The following is a 22,830-nucleotide window of genomic DNA, read 5'->3' as shown; positions in this document are numbered from 1 at the left end:
TGAGATAGGTAGGTTCTAGGGCTACCAGCTGGGCTGATGAAGGCAAGAGCAGGATAGCCTGGGTGTACACACAAGGAGGGGTGAAGAATAGTGTCCGTTTCTATGATCTCACACAGATACTATGCTATGCCTGGATAAGACACAAAATTACTGCAGGTGCAAAAGAAGACATTGGCATTATGGCTGCCTCATTATCACGTTCTAGTGGAACAGAATCAATTCTAAAATAAGCCCGTTTGTGTTTTCTTTCTCCAGCCTAAAGTCACCTTAGCGTGTAATATCATATAAAATGATATCTAATAAGCACAGGATATTATATAAAATAATACTTTTTTTTAAAGATTTTTATTTATTTATTTGACAGAGAGAGAGACAGCCAGTGAGAGAGGGAACACAAGCAGGGGGAGTGGGAGAGGAAGAAGCAGGCTCCCAGCAGAGGAGCCTGATGTGGGGCTCGATCCCAGAACGCTGGGATCACGCCCTGAGCCGAAGGCAGACACTTAACAACTGCGCCACCCAGGCGCCCCTAAAATAATACTTCTAACTAGTTTTGTCATCTTCCTATGACTCTACCACTATCTTCCCCGTCACCTTCACCTTGAGTCACAGCTGGACTATCCCTGGAGAGAAAAGAAGGATCACAATGAAAGAGCAACATGTCTAATTCCTGCTAGTGATGGAGTTATTCACTTAACGCTCAGAAAATATAAATAATTTTAGTTGTGGAAACAGTACTGGAACTCCAATTTTCTTCTTTCTTTCTTTTTTTCTTTTTATTTTTTTGGAACTCCATTTTCTTGATGGTTGTCTCAATACTCTATTCTTTTTTTTTTTCCCCAATACTCTATTCTTTACACCATGCTGATTGCCTGGGATGACTTTTACTAATAAGTCTAATGATTTAATTGGTTTTCAGATGGCCAGAGTGTTCACGAACATAGCGTCCTATCTGAAAAAGAGCTCTCTGCTAGAATAAGCTAGATGACCCGGCAGATTGTGATCTCCCTACTATGCTCGGAGAGGCTATCGCTGCTTGCTGCCTTCAGTGGCTCCTGCTGGCTTTTGTCCCCCCGCTCCCCCCTTTACTGCTGGCTGTACTTCGGGGTTTAGGGGCATTGTCTCTGGCAGCAGAGTTCATGCCTCGATTCTGCTGTTAGTGGCACTAAGGATTAGTTCAGGCTGAATAAAAGAGAAAATCCCACATCACAGTTCTATATGCATCATTCTCTCCTAAAACTCTTCTCACATCATGGAACTTGAGTTAGGTGAATGGGGCGAGGAAGGCAGCTCTACAAATTCCTTAGAGACCCAGGTTTCTTCTTTCTGCTTCTATCTTCATCTTCAGGTTATTGCTTCTGTCCTCAAGGACATTAAAAGGCTTCTGAAGCTTCGCCATCATATCTGCCATCCAAGTAGTGAGAAAGCGGAGAGGAGGAAGGAGGAAGGAAGTATAGATTCCTCTAAGCACTCTTCTTGGATGTCCCATCCAACATTTCATCTTACTTCTTGTTGGTCAGAGCTTGTTACAACACTGCACCTTGCTATAAGGAGTCTGGGAAATATAGTCTTATTTGGACACATCCCTAGCCTCAATAAAAGCAGGGCTGTCTTACAAAGAAGAAGAGGAGATTGATATTGGGTAGGGGCCTGTTGGTCTCCCACACTTGCCCACTGAAGACAACCAGGCTTTGGGAAATAAAATGTTGTTTCTCCTCAAAACAATATTTCCTTCTTCGTGATTAGGGAAGGGCCTGCACTTTGTGGCGGGCAGTAGGATATTCAGTCTGGTGACAGGGCCAAAATCTCTAACAAAAGATGGCAACAGGGCTTCCCTATAGTTCTGTGTATTTAAGAGGGTCTTTTTTTTTTTTAACTGAAATATATTTGAGCTTGTGAGATTTATCCCCCATGAAGTTTCCTTAGCATTGAACATTTAAAAGTAAATTTTGGTAAATATGAATTGAGAACAATGTTACTTAAAGCAATGAAAAATTCTAAATTAGTCATCAGGAAATGCAAACTAAAACAGAAAACATTAACAATAGTAAGTATTAATGAAGATTGTTTACTCATAGCTGCCCCAGTGAAGCAACTGGAACTCATACACGTTGCTAACGGCAATGTGAGGGCGTACAGCCATTTTGGAAAATTGGTGATTTTTAAAAATTGGTGACTTTTTAAACCATATATCCCTGGAATTCTACCCCTCCACATCCACCCCAAAGAACTGAGAACACAAAGGTTTGAATTCTAATGTTCATAGCAACAATAGCCCTAACCTGGAAACAACCCAAATGTCTATTAAGAGGTGAGCGGATGAACTAATTATAGTATATCCATGCCACAGAATGCTACTCAGCACGAGAAGTCGATGAACCCCTAAAATATACAACAACATTGGTGAACCTCCAAATTTTAAAAATGTGCTAAGCGAAAGAAGCCGGATACAAAAAGAGCACATACTGTGTTATTCTGTTCGTAGGATATTCTGGAAAAGGCAAAATTATAGGGAGAGAAAACAGATCAGTTATTACAGTGGGCCAGGGCTTGAAGAGGCCTAGGACAAAGGGGAACACTGTTCTACACCTTAATGGCGATGGTGATTACTTAGATATATGGCTTGTCAAAAGCGGGTGAAGTGGGTGTATTTATTGTATGTAAATCATGTCTCAATAAAATTGATTTTTTAAAGATTTATTGATTTATTTGAGAGAGAGAGAGAGAGAGAGAGAGCAAGCACGAACAGGGGGGAGGAACAGAGGGAGAGGGAGGTGCTGACTTCCCGCTGAGCAGGGACCCTGACCTGTCGAGAGGCTCAATCGCAGGACCCTGGGATCACGACCTGAGCCGAAGGCACACACATAACCGACTGTCGCCCAGGTGCCCCAACAAAGTTGGTTTTTAAAAGGACATCAGGATATACCAAGAGGCAATTCCCCCATTTACCTCCGGAGAGCCTTATGTGAAGAAGTCCCTCTGGGTCCACCCTTGGGTCCACCCTAGCCCTGTCAGCTCAGGGGTCTTGGATTGCTGAGGGCGAGGGGAACCTCGTGTTCTGCAGGAGTTGGGAGCCGTGCAGATAATACCTGAATTTGGTATTCGAGAGTGGCTACTGGGACAGAACAATCCTTTGGCTGATAAAATGGGAAATTAACCAGTGTCTGCCTGAGAGTGCATTTCAGTAGGTCCTATCCAGAGCTCTATGTGCACAATTATAGATGCTTTAAGCATCTAGTGAGACTTATTAATAGCAAGATTGTAAAATATTGGGCAGAGAAGTGGCTACCCGAAGCGAGGTATATAAACAGGCTCAACTGTGTCTCCAGGATGGCTCCCCAGACTTTATGGAACCTACCTCTTATAGCCTGCTCACTCCCAGATCCTGTGAATTGTGTCCAAATGGGGAGTAGTACCAGCTTCCAGAAAGATCTTAGGAGAAATCAGCTGTTTGCTTTAAACCACTCCAACTGTCTTTGCGTATATACCTAGGAGATAAGTAAAATCCTTATTAGTGTTGGAATGCAGGCAAGCTGGTGGTATAAGTTAAGAGCAATTACTATGAAAACAAAGATATGGGAATGGAAATTATCTTAACAAATATGTGGTTTTGATTAATCATATCGGCATTTCTGTAGGCCCTACAAGATCACATACTTTTGGGAAATGCTACATATTCTGATGCCCTCTTGGAGATGCACAAAGAATATTTGCTCATTAAAGGAGTTTAAAAGAACTTAGAAGTCTAAGACAGTATTTCCAAAACTTACATGACCAGAACCCCCTTTTCTCCCTTACCTTTTGTTTCCCACATAGAACATTTTAAAATTCCATGGCCCCCATCGCAGGAAATGTTATATAAAATGACAAGTTGATTTAACCGCTACAAATGCACTCCTCCAGGGGCACTCAGGTGGCTCAGTCGTTAAGCGTCTGCCTTCGGCTTAGGGCGTGATCCTGGCGTTCTGGGATCGAGCCCCGCATCAGGTTCCTATGCTGGGAGCCTGCTTCTTCCTCTCCCTCTTCCCTGCTTGTGTTCCCTCTCTCACTGGCTGTCTCTCTCTCTCTGTCAAATAAATAAATAAAATCTTAAAAAAAAACAAAAAAAACCCAAATGCACTCCTCAAAATCACTGGCGTATTGGTGTCACGTGTATGTAACCATGACACTCAGACAGCTTTTACGCACACATTTTGTCTTCCTTCAATAATTGTATATCTGTGAAAGTGAGATAGGAATGTATATGCAGATAAAAGAATTTAGTTTCTACACTTAGGGTTAATTTTACATAGCATAAATTTCCAATTTATATTCATGATTTGTCCAATCACAGATGCAAAATTTGGTAACCAAATGCTCATGCAGAAAAGCAGTCCACTGCTGGCAAAATAAACTACTCCGGTACAATTGGCCACCTGGCATTGAAGAGATGCCGTCCAGTGACTGGCTTGCTTACAAGCAGAGGCCAGAACTACTTTACTAGGTGTCCTCGTTTGTGGAGAAAATGTTTGGCATAATTTTAAGAGCAAAAATAGGAATATTAGAAGAGCATCTGAACTCTCTCAAAAGATTACTATTCCCGAATAATTTCTTAATGACTAATAGTTTGACTTAACCTGTTCTTAAAGCCTTCAAACGTGCTATGAGATGCACCGCTCTTGCTCATTCTGTTTAGTTTCCTTTATCAGAAAAAGAGACTTTTATTTACCTGAGAGGATTAGATATTTAATCTTGTCAAGAGGTACTTGCATGTAATTTGATGATTTCTTTATGTGTGTTTCTTTAATGTGAAGATCCGTTCCTGACAATCACCAGTTGACTCCTGTCAGTGGCTTTGGAAAATACATGTCAATGGAGTAACTATGCTGTGATCACCTGAATACGTATATTTCCTGAAGCCCCAGTTCCAACAAAGTTCTTAGCGCACTTTTTCTCTTGCTTAGATCTAGACACATCTATATTAAATAACCAAAATAAAAATGGCTCAAATTTGCTTTCAGAAGTTACCCACAATTGAATACGTTCCCTGGTGGCACTCAGAGCTCCCAGCTATCCTGGAACGGAGCCAGGTATGTCCTTGTATTTGATAGTTTATAGACTAATGATAAGAAACATTAATAATGAAAAATTTGACTATGTAATTAGTACCAGGCACTTCAAAGTACAGACCACTCTAATCAGAAAGAGTCAATGTAATGAGTAAAGGGTGAAAAGACACAGTTCGGAGGCCCTTAGTCTTCCAGGTTTCATTAGCTTGCTACTAAGGAGTATGCACCTTATCCTTTGTGTATAGAGATAACATTGCACCTGTTTCATGCATGTGAGAATGTAGAGGAATTTACTTGGACTTTGCATAAAGACGTATCAGACATAAGAGCAATATTAAAAATTATAGACATTTCTTCCTAGTCTCTTAAGATAGCTAGGTAGACCACATCATTTTGAATGTTACCAAAAGATCATGGAAGGAGGGGAAGGAGGAAGGAAAGAAGGTGTTGGCCATTTGGATTTCATGCTAGTTTTAATTAAGGGTTTTCCAAGGCACTCATTAATTTTAAAAATGCTTACAACTTTGCCCCTGCTGAAATTTGTTTATAATAACTCAATTACTACTATATGGTTACAGTGGTTTTTAAAATGATATGGGATACGCTTCAGGGCTCTCTTGCTGACTCTACCTACTACTCATAGAATGACCCAGGAGACTTTGAGAGAACACAGAGGCTTAGATCCCAATCTAAAATAACTAAACCCTAGTCTCAGAAGCAGGCCCAGGACTCTGTTTTTTAGAGACTCCCCCAGGTGATTCTGTGCCCAGAAGCATGGATTCCAATTCCCACCATTGAAGAATTATTCCATGTGGTCTCATAAATGCTAAATGAAATGTTTATATCTATTTGAGATACTTTTCATTAGAACAAACTAATACACATTTTAAAAATAAATGATGTGCTCAGGTGGATGATGGGGGGAAATCCTAAAACACCCCTGTAATTACCCTCATCAGTTGGCACTAGACCATTTTCAAAAAGAATTGAAATGTACATCTAAATCTATGTAAATTATATAGCCTTATAATTAGCACCTTGAGGTTTTTTGGTAAATTCCTTCTAAGCTGCAGTTATGAAGCTCTAAATTCTGAAATTAGCTGCAGAAGGAGGATGCTTTCCAATTAGGGTATTTTCTCTTAACTAAATAATTAAGGAGCTCAGTTGATTTTAACAGCCTTCAGGTAAGAACAGACAAAAATGGTAATGCACGTCCTCAGAAGGAAACAATACGCTCACGCAGGAAAAGAATTCACAAAAATGGAAGAAAGAATTGGAAATTAGTCCTTATGTATGGTAGCTCTTTAGTGGAATTTTGGACTATAGCATAGTTAAAGCTATGAAGAAGTTTAGGCGTCTGCATAGATTTGATAGTAATCCAAAATGGTTCATTCTAATTCAGAATGTGCCATCTCAGTTAGGTCTGTACAGATAAAAAAAATGTACTGGAAATCAAATGTGTTCTTTAAAACATATTCTTTTTTGTGCTAAATAAATAACCATCCAAATGCATTTATAGATGAAGTCCATTTAACTTTGCATTTGAATCGCTCAGAAGACTACAGAGTTATTCCAAATATTGTTTATCGAGCTCGAGGCTTTTCTCCAGGTTCTGTCTTCCTTTTTGGATCATGTTTTCCTACGCTGCTTTGGAAGACTGTAAAACCTCAGACAACCGACAGCAAGTTTAACTATTTTGGAATATTATTTACCAACTGAAAATAATTGTAGGCCCAAAACTCTTGATACAAAAAGTCTTCTTTAATTTGCCAGTTTAATTTCTGGGATGATTTATTCATTCCAAATGTTCTGTAAAGGATTGTGGGTTAATCCAAACTTCAAAGAATAGAAAACTAAGATAAACACAAGAAAAGAGAAAATAAATGAACACAAAATGAAGCCATACTTTCCTCCTATAAACTAGTCATGGTTCTCTTCGAATGCCACTTAGGATGAAAATACAAGACAAAAGCGGAAAATACTGCCAAGCAGTTAAAATGTAAAGGTTTCAGTGGTGTTTATAAGTAGAAGGCTGGGGGCACCTGGGTGGCTTAGTCGGTTAAGGGTCTGCCTTTGGCTCAGGTCATGATCGCAGGGTCCTGGGATCCAGCCCCGCATCGGGCTCCCTGCTCAGTGGGGAGCCTGCTTCTCCCTCTCCCTCTGCCCCTGCTTGTGTTCCTTCTCTTGCTGTCTCTCTTGGTCAAATAAATATATAAAATTAAAAAAAAAAAGCCACTCAGTCTGTGATATTTAAAAAAATAAAAAATAAAACAAATAAAATAAAAATAGAAGGCTGTATTCAGAAGACGCTGATGTGGCAGAAGCCAGAAACATGTGTCTCAAGACAGAAAGACAGATAGATGTTTTTCTTTGTTGTTTGGGGGTTTTTGGGTTGTGCTTCATCCTGGAAGCTCGGGTATGAAGGGAAACAGACTCTGCCCAACAGCATTATTGAGATTCTGCTCAACAACTTTTACTACATGAAGATATTCTTGAGTAAAGAGTCAAGTGGACAGATTGGAGGCATTTAGAATAAAATGATCAGATTCGAGAATTATAAGCAGAGGCTTCTCATTAAAGATGGCAGACAGAGCACTTACGTCCATGCCCCTGCCTGCCCCAGATCCCTCTGAAATTACTTAAAATATATATGGCCCCTCTGAAATTACTTTAAAAATATTTTTAAAACTGTAAAACATAGGGGCACCTGGGTGGCTCAGTCAGTTAAGCATCCGCCTTCGGCTCGGGTCATGATCTTGGAGTCCTGGGATCAAGCCTCACATTGGGCTCCCTACTCGGCGGGGAGCCTGCTTCTCTTTCTCCCTCTCCCTCTGCACCTCCAGCTGCTCGTGCTCTCTCTCTCAAATAAATAAATAAAATATTTTTAAAAATTGTACAACCGGGGCGCCTGGGTGGCACAGCGGTTAAGCGTCTGCCTTCGGCTCAGGGAGTGATTCCAGCGTTCTGGGATCGAGCCCCACATCAGGCTCCTCCGCTATAAGCCCGCTTCTTCCTCTCCCGCTCCCCCTGCTTGTGTTCCCTCTCTCACTGGCTGTCTCTATCTCTGTCGAATAAATAAATAAAATCTTTAAAAAAAAATTGTACAACCATAAGTGTTCTATCAGTGGCCCAGAGTTGGGTTAATAAGCAGAATAGAACCTTAGAAATTGTCTGAGACAAGTTCTAATCTGGAGGATATTAAGGTTGAGAAGAAGTTATTTGCTTATTTATTCATTCACCAATTTGACAAATAGGTATCAGTGCCTCCCGTATGCCAGGCATTATTCCAGGTGCTGGGGATTAGCCGACCCCACCATAGACAAACACCCCTGCCCTCTTGGAACTTACACAGGGTGCATAGGAAATCAATCAATCAATCAATCAATCAGATAGTATCTGTCATATGTAAATGAAATAATATGGAGAAAAATAAAGCAGAGGATAGAGTAAGCAGTAAGCAGTAGTGCTGGGGCCTTAAATGGAAGTTGTCCTAGCCCATTTGGGCTGTGCTATACCCAATGACACAGATTCAGTGACTTATGACCGCCAAATGCTTGTGTCTCATAGTTCTGGATGTTGAGAAATCCAAGATCAGGTGCGAGAAGATTAGGTGTCTGGTGAGATGTGCTTCCTGGTTCAGAGGGCTGTCTTCTTTCTGAGTTCACAAGGCGGGAAGTGGGAGGGAGTTCTCTGGAGCCTCTTTAATAAGGGCACTAACCCCATTCATGAGGGCTCCATCTCATGACCACCTCCCAAAGTGTCCTCTCCTGATACCACCACATGGGGGTTAGGTTGCAACATGCCTTGGGGGGACGGCGCTTATACCCATGTAGCAGAGGACTCAGGAAAGACCTTGCTGAGACCTGAATGAATGGAGGAAGCAAGTCACACTGGTATGTGCGGGAAGCGTGTGCCGGGCAGAGGGAAGAAGGGCCATCGCCCTGGGGAGACGGTGTAGTTGGAATCGAGTGAGGAGGGATGACACACAGAGGAGGTGATAGAGAAGTAGTACATCAAATGAGGCTTTGTAGACCACGGTAAAGACCTCGAATTGTATTCTGAATGAGATGAAGAGCCACGAGAGTGTTTGAAGCAGAGGAATGAAATGATGTGATAATATTATAAAGAAATCACTCTGGCTCCAGTATTGGGAACAAACTCTGGAGACAGGAAGGGCATGGGATGTAAGTTAGGAGGCTACTTTAACAGTCCAGTTGAGGAATGATGGTGGCTTAGATCTGTATGTTAAAGTTAATGAGAAGTAATTGGATTCTGATTAGAAGAGATTTGAATAAAGTGTGCTTGAAAATAAAAACAATACAATTGCTTAAAACGCTTACATACATACACACATCTGTAGATGTACTGAATTTAAAAATTGGATGCCTGGGTGGCTGAGTTGGTTAAACGTCTGTCTTTGGCTCAGGTCGTGATGCCAGGGTCCTGGGATCGAGCCCCACATCGGGCTCCCTGCTCAACGGGGAGCCTGACTGTCCCTCTGCCTGCTGCTCCCCCTGCTTGCGCTCTCTCTCTCTATCTCTGACAAGTAAATAAATAAAATCTAAGAATTGGATTGGACAAAACATGGAGAGTAAATTATTAATCTGGAAGGCAAAGTGAAGGAAATATAATATTGACCAGAAAACAAAGAGATTAAAGTCAAAAGCCGTGAAAGGCAGATGGAGGGGTCCAAAATACATCCAAGCGTTTGAGCCAGGAAGAACAGAAAAAATGGAGGAGGAGAAGAAATAAAGAAATACAGAAAGAAAATTCTTGGAAATTTAAAAAACAAACAAAACGAAGAGACTCTTCAGACTGGAATCACCACATACCAAGCGAGGCTGGTGAAGACAAGTAAAAGCCTCGCGGTCAGAGAGCTTTACAGAGAAAGGCACATCTCCAAAAAGGAATGCGAACGGACTTAACATCAATCCTCTAATTAGAAACACTGCATGTTAGACACAAATGAAACAATTCATTCGAAGTTCTGAGGAAAAAATATTTTGACTCTAGAATTCTTCACCAAACCAAAATAACAATCAAATGTGAAGACAAAGCGAAATATGTTCAGACACGAATCTTACCATTTTTGTAACTTCCATGAAAAGAAAATTGTTCAAAGTTACTTGTCAAGAACTGGGAAAGGTCTGGGATTTTACTCTGCTTACAAGCTGGTTTTCCAGTTTCATAGATGCTGACAGAAGACACAAGACTCCCAGGTGAGAGAAAAGTGATTTTATTATTCATGGCACAGCAGGCGGCCTGAGCTTCTCTTTCCCATTGGTACTTCTTGCCCCCCAGTCCTATGGGGCTGATGTGGGGCAGCCCAGGTGGGTGCAGACAGTGGGTTTGCCTCACAGTCAGGTCACCCTGATCTCAGGAACTCTCTGGCAGTACCTGGGGCTGCTAGTAAACCTGACCAACTTTCCCTCAGAGGAACACATCATCATTATTATCCATGTCAGGAAACAAACCCGCTTTCTATCCCAGAGGAAGACACTAATCTTGCTATACAAATGCCCTTGGAAAGATAGTTGGACAAAGGCTGTCACAATCCATATAGAAATGTCATGGAGTTGTCCCCCAACATTATTCCAGCAAGACACAGAAAAAAATCCAAGAAAAAAAATATGGGCTATACTTATGTAAAATTTTTTGCAGCTGACAATGAGTAGGGGAAATACATAATGCTCAAAAGAAATTCAAATGCAATTACGATGAGGTGCTTGGAAGATTCTCCTTTGACCCACAGAGTTTAAGTGGCACAGCATCACATTTACATTTCATCCTATGTGGCTTGTGCATATAACTACATTCCAACTCTATAGTGAGTAAAGTTTACATAATTTTTTATATGATAAGTGATACTTACTGTGGTTTACTTATTTATTTTTTAGATTCAACCTTCAGACAACTTGTGGGAAATCTAATTACAATCTCAAATGAAATCTTAATATTATAAAAATATCTTAAGCTTCCACAGCCAGACAGGACAAAATAAGAAAGACCAAACTTAACTTCCCTCCATGAGTAACGAAGAAACCGCACAAAGTATGTGGAACAACTGTTTTCAGACGTTGGACAACAGCCAGCTCCAGACTACGATCCTTGAGAGTAGATAAACAAAGTAAGCCCTACATTTGTCCATATTTCTGCCTGGAAGCACTTTCCCAAACACAGGTGTAAGTAGAGGAACTCCAGATAGGGTCCAGTGTCCCACTGAGATGACAGGATGGAAATCAGAGTTCGAAGAGGCCAAAGCAGCTGGAGGTTGAAGGGTTGAACCCTCAGAAACAAGACTCCTTCCATCTTGCAACACCGCCATTTTCAACACGAAACCTCAGTGACCCACACGTGAGTCATTCCTTTGAAGGGCGACAAGGTTCAGAGTCTCCACCAGTGGTGCAGTCTGAGAAAACATCATTGGTTATAATGACTGTAAGCAATAAACTCTCATGCTTTAAGCCAATGAAATATTCAGATTGTGTGTCACAGTAACTAGTGTTATTTACCCTGGTGAATACCACATGATATTTTTCAACTTCTGGAAAAAAAACTTCATAAAGATTAGATAAAAATGGTAAAAATAGGAGAACACATTTGCAATATACATTGCAAACAAAGAGCTGAAAAATCAGTAAGACAAAAACTAACAGGTCAATAGAAAAACAGGCAGAAGTTATAAACAAAGAGTTTTCATGAAAAAATACAAATGGTATTTAAACACATCAAAAGATTCTCAAACTTGCTCATCATGAGAGATGCAGATTAAAATTAAAATTATACAGTGGTTTATATATTTTTAAAGCAGTGAAGTTCATTTTTTTAAGAGCAAAGCTATAACTTTAATATATTTAAAACAAACCTCAAAAATAAATAAAAATGTCCTTATAAAGTACGTATAATATTCCAGTGTAAAGTATTAACAGATAAAATTAATAAGTGTTATTCAAAAAAATAGATAAAAAATAAAGGTGTTATTCAGAAAAAAAGCTAGACAACACATTAAAATAAAAAACATGTAATTTATCCTGAAAAAATTTAAGTCCAATAATGTTATTGAATCTTTTGAAGTCTGATCCTAACAAATAAAACAAATCATGGCACCAGTGTTGCCTTGTGAGAGGATTATTGAGTACATATTTTCAGCTGCTGAAAAAGCCCTTTCTGACTTTGTTCTAGTTATGGGAATGGTGAACAGACAATACTCCAAATATCTTCTAAAACTCCATCATCTTCCTTTCTTTTTTAACTTAGAGGAGAAATTTGCAACATTTTTTTCCTTTTCCTTTTTTTTTTTTTTTGGTAGCAGACATGGCAATATTTTTATCAATCACAAACTGTAGTTTATCTCAAATTCACCTTTAACTTAATTTCATCAGATATAGAATTTCCCTACCAACAAATTTGACAACCTAGAAGAAATGGATAAATTCCAAGAAACATATAACACAGCAATGCTAAATCATGAAAAAATAGAAAATCTGAATAAACTGATTACTAGTAAGGAGGTTGAATTAGTTATCAAAAAACCCAACAAATAAAAGTTTAGGATCAGATGACCACAGTGAAATCCTATCAAATATTCAAAGAGGAATTAATACTAATTCTTCTCAAACTCTTTCAAAATATAGAAAAAGAGGGAATGCTTCTAAACTCATTTTATGAGGCCAGCATTACCCTGACACCAAAATCAGACAAGGAAACCACAAGAAAAGAAAATTACAGGCCAATGTTCCTGATGAACATGGATGCAAAAATCCTCAACAAAATATTGGAAAACTAAGTTCAACAATACATGAAAGGATCATACATCATGATCAAGTGGGATTTATTCCAGGGATGTTAGGTTGGTTCCACATCTTCCAATCAGTCAGTGTAATACAGGACATAAACAAACAAAGGATAAAAATCATACGGTCATCTCAATAAAGCCACAAAAAGCATTTGGCAAAATTCAACATCCATTCATGATAAAAAGTCCCAACAAAGTGGGTACAGAGGGAATGTACCTCAGCATAATAAAAGTCATATATGACAAACCCACAGCTAATATCGTATTCAATGGTGAAAAGCTGACAGCTTTTTCTTTAAGAGTAGGAACAAGATTAGGAATTCTACTCTGGCCACTTTTACTCAACATCATGTTGGAAGTCCCGGCCAGAGCAATTAGGCAAGGAAAAGAAATAGAAGTCATCCAAATTGGAAATGAAGAAGTAAAACTCACTATTTGCAGATGTCATGATATTTATAACACCCTAAATATGCCACCATAAGCTGTTAAAAGAAATAAAAGAATTCAGTAAAATTGTAAGATATGAAATCAACATACAAAAATCAGCTGTTTCTATACACTAGCAAACTATCGAAAAGAGAAATTAAGAGAGCAATTACATTTACAATTGCATCCAAAAAAAACCAAAAACCACAAAACACCTTGGAATAAATTTAACCAAGGAAGTGAAAGCCTGTATGCTGAAAACTAGAAGACTAAAAGAAATTGAAGAAGACATAAATAAGTGAAAAGATATTCTATGCTCATGGATTGGAAGAATTAATACTGTTAAAATGTCCATACTACTTAACCAATCTACAGATTCAATGCAATCCCTATGAAAATTCCAACTGCATTTTTCAAAAAATAGAACAAACAGTCCTAAAACTTGTTTGAAACCACACAAGAGCCCAAATAGCTAAAGAAGAACAAAAGCTGGGGGCTTTCAAAAGTCCTGATTTCAAACTATATTACAAAGCCATAGTAATCAAACCAGTATGGTATTGGCAGTACAACAGACACGTAGATCAATGGAACAGAATAGAGAGCCCAAAAATAAATCCATGCATATGTGGTCAATTAACTTACACAAAGCAGGCAAGAATATACGATGGGAAAAGGGCAATCTCTTCAACAAATGGTGTTGGGAAAACCCGACAGCCAATGCAGAAGAATGAAACTGGACCATTATCTTCAACCATGCACAAAAGTTAACCTGAAACGGATTAAAGACTTGAACATAAGACCTGAAAACCATAAAACTCCTAGAAGAAAACATAGGTGGTGAGCTCCTTGACATAGGTCTTAGTGATGATTTTTTGAATATGACACCAAAAGCAAAAGCAACAAAAGCAAATATAAACAAATGAAACTACATCAAACTAAGAAACCTCACAGCAAAGGAAACTGTCAATAAAATGAAAAGGCAACCTACTGACTGGGAGAAAATATTTGCAAACCATATGTCTGAAAAGGGGTTAATATTCAAAATACATAAAGAACTCATACAACTCAACACCATAATGCCAGGCTCAGTGGGACTAATGCAGATTCCGTCCTATCCGAACTTGCAGACCACACACCCTTTTTAAAAATGAAGTCATCAGTTTTTATCTTAAAATGTAAATGATTCTAAATTCAGATTAATTTACAAAAAATAATGGTATGCCCCCAATACCATATTTTACTACTGAAAAAGGACAATGTGTCAGAAACCAGGGTTACAAAAAACTGGCATTCTAACCTTTTCTCAAGTTCAGAATGTGTAAATTAACAGTAATGATAGCTCATAGTCTCTGTGGGAAGATCACAGAGATGAGGACAATAAAATGTCTGGGATGTAGAAGGGCGGTCAACTGTTTTCCTAACTTTTGGATGGAAGGTGAAGGCATTTCTATCAGGAAAAAAGGGACGCTGTACAAAACAAAGTTGAGATTTTGGTCACAGGGCATGAACATCGTGATCAACATTGTTCCCGGGGCTGCTGGAGAGGATACTCTTCACAGCCCAGTGTCAGCTCTATTATGAGACTTTCTTCAACCATAAGCACTATCAAAACTGCCCAGTAACAGAGAAAATGGAAGCAGTTTAAGTAGGTATTTGGTGGCACTAAAGACGAAAGGAGTCAAATTTTCCCCATAGTTTCATATAATCAGGGCGATTTTGGTTACAGGGGTCATCCTGGTAAAGCAATATTAATAATAACACTTGTCAAATCCTTTCTTTTTCCTCTAAAGCAAAGATTAGTAGGGTGAATGGAGTGAAGGATTTTGAGAAAAACTGATATGTGAGCACTGTTCTTAGTATCGAATTCCTCAGGAATTATTTGCAAAGATTAAAGACAACTTACTGTCCAGCTCACAGTCGGCTTCAGGACAGATATTTCGAGCATTTTGTTAAAAAGAACAATACAGCAAATTGAATTTGACCTTAAGACCAAAGAAGTAGTTTCAAAAGTTGGCTTAGTTGAATTACCATAGTTAAAAGCTTGCTCTCATGCTGAGACCCCCTTCGATCCCCATTTTACATTCCACCACAGGTCAAATAAATAGCACTTCCCAGGGCTCGCCACAGTCCCCTGCAACATGCTGGCTAGGACAGAGCAGCCAAAGCTCGGCAGAATGACAACAAGCATCGAGGTCTTTCATCCATTTGGAGTTTATTTTTGTGTATGGTGTGAGATAGTGGTCAAGTTTCATTCTTAAATTCTAGAGGAGAACATAGGCAGCAACCTCTACGACATCAGCCTAAGCAACCTTTTTCATGACACATCCCCAAAGGCAAAAGAAACAAAAGATAAAATGAATTTATGGGACTTCATCAAGATTAAAAGTTTCTGCACATCCAAGGAAACAGTCAGAAAAACTAAGAGGCAGCCCACGGAATGGGAGAATATATTTGCAAATGACACTACAGATAAAGGACTGGTATCCAAGATCTACAAAGAACTTCTCAAACTCAATACACGAGAAACAAATAAACAAATCAAAAAATGGGCAGAAGATATGAACAGAAACTTTTCCAATGAAGACATACAAATGGCTAACAGACACATGAAAAAATGTTCAAAATCATTAGCCATCAAGGAAATTCAAATCAAAACCACACTGAGATACCACCTTACGCCAGTTAGAATGGCAAAAATAGACAAGGCAAGAAGCAACAATTGTTGGAGAGGATGTGGAGAAAGGGGATCCCTCCTACATTGTTGGTGGGAATGCAAGTTGGTACAGCCACTCTGGAAAACCGTGTGGAGGTCCCTTAAAAAGTTAAAAATTGAGCTACCCTATGATCCAGCCATTGCACTACTGGGTGTTTACCCCAAAGATACAGACGTAGTGAAGAGAAGGGCCATATGCACCCCAATGTTCATAGCAGCAATGTCCACAATAGCTAAATCGTGGAAGGAGCCGAGATGCCCTTCAACAGATGACTGGATTAAGAAGTTGTGGTCCATATATACAATGGAATATTACTCAGCAATCAGAAAGAATGAGTTCTCAACATTTGCTACAACATGGACGGCACTGGAGGAGATAATGCTTAGTGAAATAAGTCAAGCAGAGAAAGACAACTATCATATGATTTCTCTCATCTATGGAACATAAGAACTAGAATGATCAGTAGGGGAAGAAAGGGATAAAGAAAGGGGGGGTAATCAGAAGGGGGAATGAAACATGAGAGACTATGGACTATGAGAAACAAACTGAGGGCTACAGAGGGGAGGGGGGTGGGGGAATGGGATAGACCGGTGATGGGTAGTAAGGAGGGCACATATTGCATGGTGCACTGGGTGTTATACACAACTAATGAATCATCGAGCCTTACATCGAAAACCGGGGATGTACTGTATGGTGACTAACATAATATAATAAAAAATCATTATTAATAAAAAAAAAAAAAAAAAAAAAAAAAAGTTTTCAAAACAAAAAAAAAAAAAAAAAAAAAAAAAAGAATGACAACAAGCACTGTGTATTCTTCCGGGCACGGCAGGGGTGAAGTTCCGCTGTTTCAAGGTCAGAGCTCACTACTAATTAAATATATATAAAGGATTGTTTTAAAGAAAGGATTTTCTTTACATGATCTTTCATAAAATGGCACCAAAATGATAAAACCAGGGCATCCTAACTGAGAAAGCCAGAGGATGCAGCCTAGAACCTCCCAAAGGACCCACCCCATCATGACAATTTGATAGAATGTTCAAATTATTGAACTGTGGCAGGTGAAATTCAGAATAGATGCATGAAAACCCCCTAGTCACAGAGCAGCACTAACAAGATTTCCAATGACTAACTCTGCCACATTTCCACCTCTTTTTGGCCGGCTACGTTCATGGTAACTAAGCCACTAGAAGCCCCTGATGTCCTTAGCTCCTCTTTGCCTTGCACAGCTCCTGGTAGTTGGAAGCTTCTGGAAGGGATATGCATGGGTCAATTGGAATACCTGCCAACACCATATCTCCTGATACTAGATTCTCCACCCTCCAATATGAGCCAAGGGCAGTTAATCTTAAGGCAGTATGCTTCTAAATTCTTGTGTCAATAGTTCACCTACCCAAATACTCCATCAGAAGGTCCACAGAACTTGGAGGGATTAAAAGCTGGTATATTCCTGGAGAAATGAATACTTGAATGGTTTTGGCAAGAGGGGTATCTGTAAATGTGTATTGAGTTTCAGGGCATAGTCATAATCAGTTGGCTTTTTATTTTTTCAAATATAAAATTATGATATTGAATTACACTGAGTGCATTTTTTTCTTTTTTAACATTGGGTACAAATCCGATGTTATAATTTCATATTATTTTCATATAGATTTCAGAAAATGTAGCTCGAGAAATGTTCTTGATACGTGAGAGATTGTTGAAGATAGTGAATAGTGTTACTTCTTTTACTGCGTTTACTTCTATCTTTACAATATTTGGTGAAGATAGTGATAATTTTACATTTGTCCCAAAAGAGCTTTTCGAAAATGAGAAATCTTAATGTAGTCCATATCCTCATTTTACGGGTGCCTTCCCGGTCCCAGCACCAAGCCGGGAATCAGACCGGAGTCTGAGAGCCATGACCATGGCATCTAGTTCACAGAGGTGTTTGAACTTGGTGACGGAGGAGCATCTGTGAGGATGCCCAGAGCCGGCCTGGCGTCTGCCGGCATTTGGAGGTGAGCAAGGATTAAACCCCACGTCTAAATAGAAGCCCTGGAAAGGACCTGAGTGTTTGCCATCGCGGAAACATTAACTAGAAATTGTCTTTTGACTAAAATCTTAAATTCTTGTGTTTTATTGCCCTTGAGTTTTTACTCTACACCCAGAAAAAGCAGTTTCTTGTTACTTAGACTTGGATAATTAAAGTTTTATATACCCGTCTGGAAAGACAGACAGGTTCACTGCTGCCTGATGTCTGCTCTGATAGCTACGTGTTAAGGAACATCAAAAGCGAGTCTGGGAGCCGGCTACAGCAGGCTGGGGGTTGTGGTCAGACAGAGCTGGTCCCAGCTCTTCACGAGGGTGTGGTCGTTTCGAGCAGAGCTCAGAAAATCACTGGAATTTGGAGACTCCCCAAATTAAAGTAATAAGCATGTTGGGATTCAAGTTCAAACTGAAGAGAGAGATTTGCCCAAGAAAATGTAACACCCTAGGATATCTATATTCTGCTACTTGGCATCATTTCTTTTTTCAAGTTAATAAGGAATAGATGAACATTCAGTCTCCAGTCGAATAAAAAGATTTTAAGAACAAAACTATATTATACGCTGAAACTCTCTGCGAGCTTTACCAGAACGCTATGGTTGAAGTTCTGTGTCTGTTATTAACGTCTATTGTTAAGTTTACAGTTTTCTTCTGGAGACAAGCTGGGGCCCAAACCTGACGAACAGGTTCCCGCTTCTGCGTAAAGGAAAAACCTGAAGGGGAAACAGCCAGCTGAGAGATTTTGTACACATTTTGCAGTTTCTCCTTTTCTCTCTGGGGATACCGGGATAGTCTGTGTTTGTACACAGGCAGGCAGACACATCACCGCTGTAGGATTCCCACCTCCCACCTTCATCCAGAGAAACTGTGGTGAAGATTATTCTGTAAACCAGAGATGCAAGAATTCAGGCTAACGGGCCTCCCAGCGCCCTTCCACTGATTTAGACCTTGGTACGGCCTCTCACAAGTGAAACAGCTTCTATTCTCCAGGGCAGGATTTTGGCAGATTAAGATTTTGCTATCATCACTGTGCTCAGTATCGCTAATGATGGTTTCTCTGTGACAGTAAGCCCTCCCACAATCCCGTTGATTAGAATTCATAGGGCTTTTGCTTGAAAATAATTTCTGATCAATTCTTTTTCTTTTTTCTTTGCTGGCTTCCTCCCACTTCGTTGGGCTAAAAAAAGAATGAGTTTGAATGGCTTATGATTTTTATTTCAGCCCCTGCCCCATTTATGCAAACTGGTCTTCCTTGGCCTTTTCTTTCTTTCTAATTTTTCCTAAGAAAAATGGAGCACCTTGTGCCAAGAAAAATATTTTCTCCACCGAGCATCTTCCCAGGAATGGAGTTTTTGCTCTAAGTTCCTAAGTTATACTTAAAATCTCAAGAAGCCTCCACACTTTATCTCAACCTTACACTTGGAAACCTTAGTAACTTTATCTTTGCCTGAGCAGCAGTTCCCAAATGTCAAGTACAGTTTATTCCATTTTAAGCGAAGGATTTCAAATTAATACATTTTTTTTCAAATCCTTATATATTTTGGCCAGAACTATAGCTCTCTCTTGAATGATTCTTAGATCATTTCTGCCTGCTTATCATGTAATTATTGACCCCGAAGAACTCCTCCTAGCACCACCTTCCCCCAGCTTTTAAATCTGTCAGAGTGGAAATATCACAATGTCTAGGAGTCCGTTTGCTTGTAAACATTTGCTACTGGTATGTGTTCACCTCATGAGGATCAAATATGACTATTGCCAACAGAAAACTTCACAACCTTGGAGAGGTTTGCAAATCCAGCTGCAGTTAAAAAAAAAATGCAACAGGAGGCTAAACTCATGGATTCTTCTAGAAGGGCATAACCTTCTCCCCCTCCAACTCATTTTCTGTGTGTGGCTAGCCATGGCGTGACCTCCCCACAGAGAAGGGGCAGATTAAGGAGGGAAGGTGGAAAAACAGAAGGAAAGGGCTGGAGGCCAAGTGGGCAAGTACCCAAGGAAGGAGACCACTACTGGAGAATGGCAGAGATCCTTCCAAATGAATCATCCCTTGTCCTCATTTCGATATTGCGCATTCTCCGTTTTGAGCCCGGAAGAGGTTAAAACAGAGAGATGAAATGAAATGCCTCCATAAGCAAGCCTGTGCTTCCGATGATATTTTGCGGCGTTTTCTCAAGGAACACGGGCTCAGCTTGCTCCTTCGGCTGTCACTGTCACACAGCAGGATTGCCACAGGACCTACACATTTACGTTGATGTCACTGAGGGTGCCGTAGCCAAAGGAGGTCCCTTTAAGTTGGCCCCTCTTAAAGTCAATACGTACATTTCAATAGATTGCTAGATAGCAGCAGGACAGACTTCTCTGTTAGCTCACCTTCTTAGGGCCAAGGTCACTGCCTGTTGTCCTGGTGTGGCTTCTTGCAGGGAGCACTCCTCAAATTTAGTTACCTCTGGGATGTGAAACAATCTGCAGGATAAATGCCATCAATTTTCCTCAAAAATGCGGGAGCATAGAGAAGAGATTAAAGCACTGTAACTCATAACTTACAATGTTTTTATAATAAAAAAACACAATAGTTCTATTTTCAGATGGAACACAGAATTCCTACTTTACATAACAGAACACCAGGCTACCAAGATTTTAATACTTAGGGGGCTTGAATATTTAGGGGGTAACCTCAGGAACATTGACTCTCTTCCATTTGATAGGTGGCTTCAGTAACAACATTTCAGAGATGCTGACTGAAATCAGCATTGCTAAATGCACATGCTGAGTTATACTTACCTGTTAGTGGGGTGCAGTTTAAATAGCCTTTTTAAAGATAAAGTTGGTTGTAATCACAAAAAAGAGATCATTCATAGTGAGGATTCAAACTCTCTTGAGTTAAAGAAAAAGAGGCAAGAAAGGAATTACTAATTAAACTCCTACTTAATTAGTAGTTACTAAGTAATTATCGTATAATTAAAAAGTCAAGGGCAGGTCCAGTTTCAGGCACGCTTGGATCCAGAGAATCAACCAGTACCCAACGACATCCTTTACTCTCTCCTTTACTTGGCTTTGCTGTCTTGTGTGTTAATTTCACTCTCAGGAGGACTTTCCTATTGGTGGCCCCTGGCAGCTAGAGGCTTAATTTTTATCATTATAACAAGGAATTTCTGTTCCCAGTAGATCCACAAAAGACATCCCTGGACCTGTTCCTTGTCCAGGGGCATAGAATGAGCTCTTTGGCCATGAAGGGATCAGATGCTCTTCTTTAGAAAGAACAGAGGGACCAGATCTATGCAAACCACAATAGACTGGTACATGTGAACACGTATAGGGGAGGGTTATAAGGGGCTCAGAAAGAAGTGGGAATAGATGTTGTCAGGTAATAACCTTGTAAATCCACTAAGACTATTTTTTGAAAGCATGTTTCTCCCAAGATCTGAGTACCTCCCGCGTGGTTAAGGTAATTCCTCCGCTTGATGGTGCTGGGTTTACTGGAGAGTAAAACTAACATTGATCTACCACCTCCCATTCAGTCTTCACGACAATCTTTGGTGGATATCACTAAACCCCATTTACAGATGAAGAAGCTGAGGCTACAAAATCATGACCACAACAGCAACCCCACCCACTGCCACTTACCAGCCTGGGTTGGGAGAGCACCAGCAGTTTGGGAAGACACTGCAGACAACCAGGGAGGAAGGAAGGAAGAGGACAGAAGGGGTCTGAGGTACTTGGTGGTCAGAGCAGGCCCGCCAGCCAGTGTGTCCTGGGGACACACTTCCTCTCTCGCTCCATCCCAGTCCATTTTCATGGGTCAGTAACCAACGTGTCCAAAAATGCATACAGGCCTTGAAGACCCAAGTGGCTATTAATTGTTTGTATATTAGGGTGGATTAAGTGAATCAGCTGTTTTCCTCCTGACACCTGGATTAAATTAATGGATTCTGATCAGTGAATCATTCAAGTGTGAGGGGGTAGCATGGGTCACCCTGGAGAAGGGCAGGTCTGGGAGAAGGAATGTTCTGTGGGACTCAGGATACCAGAAGAGCTCTGAGACCACGGGTGAGAGTAAAGGCAGGTAGAAATCAACTCAGAAAGGGAAACGAACAGATCCCAATGATGAACTTCAGATACTTTCACATTTTGAGCAGAGTCAGCTCTGCTTCCGGAAATTGCCCATGAGTGGAGGGGTTTGGATATGCTGTAGTATTCCATATGTTGAAATTCCTCTCTTCTATTCTTTATTCACAGACCCAAAAACCTGAGAGACAAGGCCTTGTTCCTAGAAAATCAGGGTTAAGTAGTTTAGCCAGACCCTAACTACCATTTATAGCATAATGCACGGAAATCGTGCTGATGTTTGGAATGCAATCTCTTCATTCTTTGCGTCTTTCTGGTTTCCTGAACTCTCTCCCCATTCCTCTGAAAGCAGTACCCTTTCCAGAACGACCAGTCTGAAGTTGGTGAACACCAGCTGTCACGTGAGGTAATCTTCCAGGAAAGAGGGCAGATTTCGGGGAGAGCAGAAGACAGCAAGCTCACTTCCCGCTGGTCTGCAGGTGATGTCCTCTTAGAGTCCATACTGTGCCAATAAGCTCCTTCCTATCCACGTACTCTACTAAAATAACTAACTTCCACGGGGGCAGAACTCGAGCTGAAACTTCCACAAAAAGGTCATCATAGCAGCTAATTTTCAATGCGCACTGAGCATGCCAACACTTTTTCCACGTGCTCCTGTTTGCTGGGATCCAGTCACACAGAGAGCCCAGGAGTCTGGGACAGGAGTGCCAGCTGGAGGAGCTGCCGTGTCCGTGTCCGAAGAGGCCAGGAAATGAGA

General features: G+C 40.3%; 1 long non-coding RNA gene across 1 annotated transcript; it reads right to left on the bottom strand.

Moving 5' to 3' along the window:
- Positions 1 to 10,265: 10,265 nt before the first annotated feature.
- LOC123000858 (uncharacterized) lies at positions 10,266 to 22,825 on the bottom strand. The gene is made up of 3 exons (XR_006409199.3): positions 21,633 to 22,825; positions 20,379 to 20,471; positions 10,266 to 11,454 (listed from the first exon to the last, which is right to left on the bottom strand). It is a non-coding gene; the product is annotated as an uncharacterized LOC123000858 (long non-coding RNA).
- Between the last annotated feature and the right edge of the window lie 5 nt (positions 22,826 to 22,830).

The sequence above is a fragment of the Ursus arctos genome, unplaced genomic scaffold (genome assembly GCF_023065955.2).
Source record: "Ursus arctos isolate Adak ecotype North America unplaced genomic scaffold, UrsArc2.0 scaffold_17, whole genome shotgun sequence".
Taxonomy (NCBI): domain Eukaryota; kingdom Metazoa; phylum Chordata; class Mammalia; order Carnivora; family Ursidae; genus Ursus; species Ursus arctos.
This window is presented reverse-complemented; position numbering and strand designations above follow the sequence as displayed.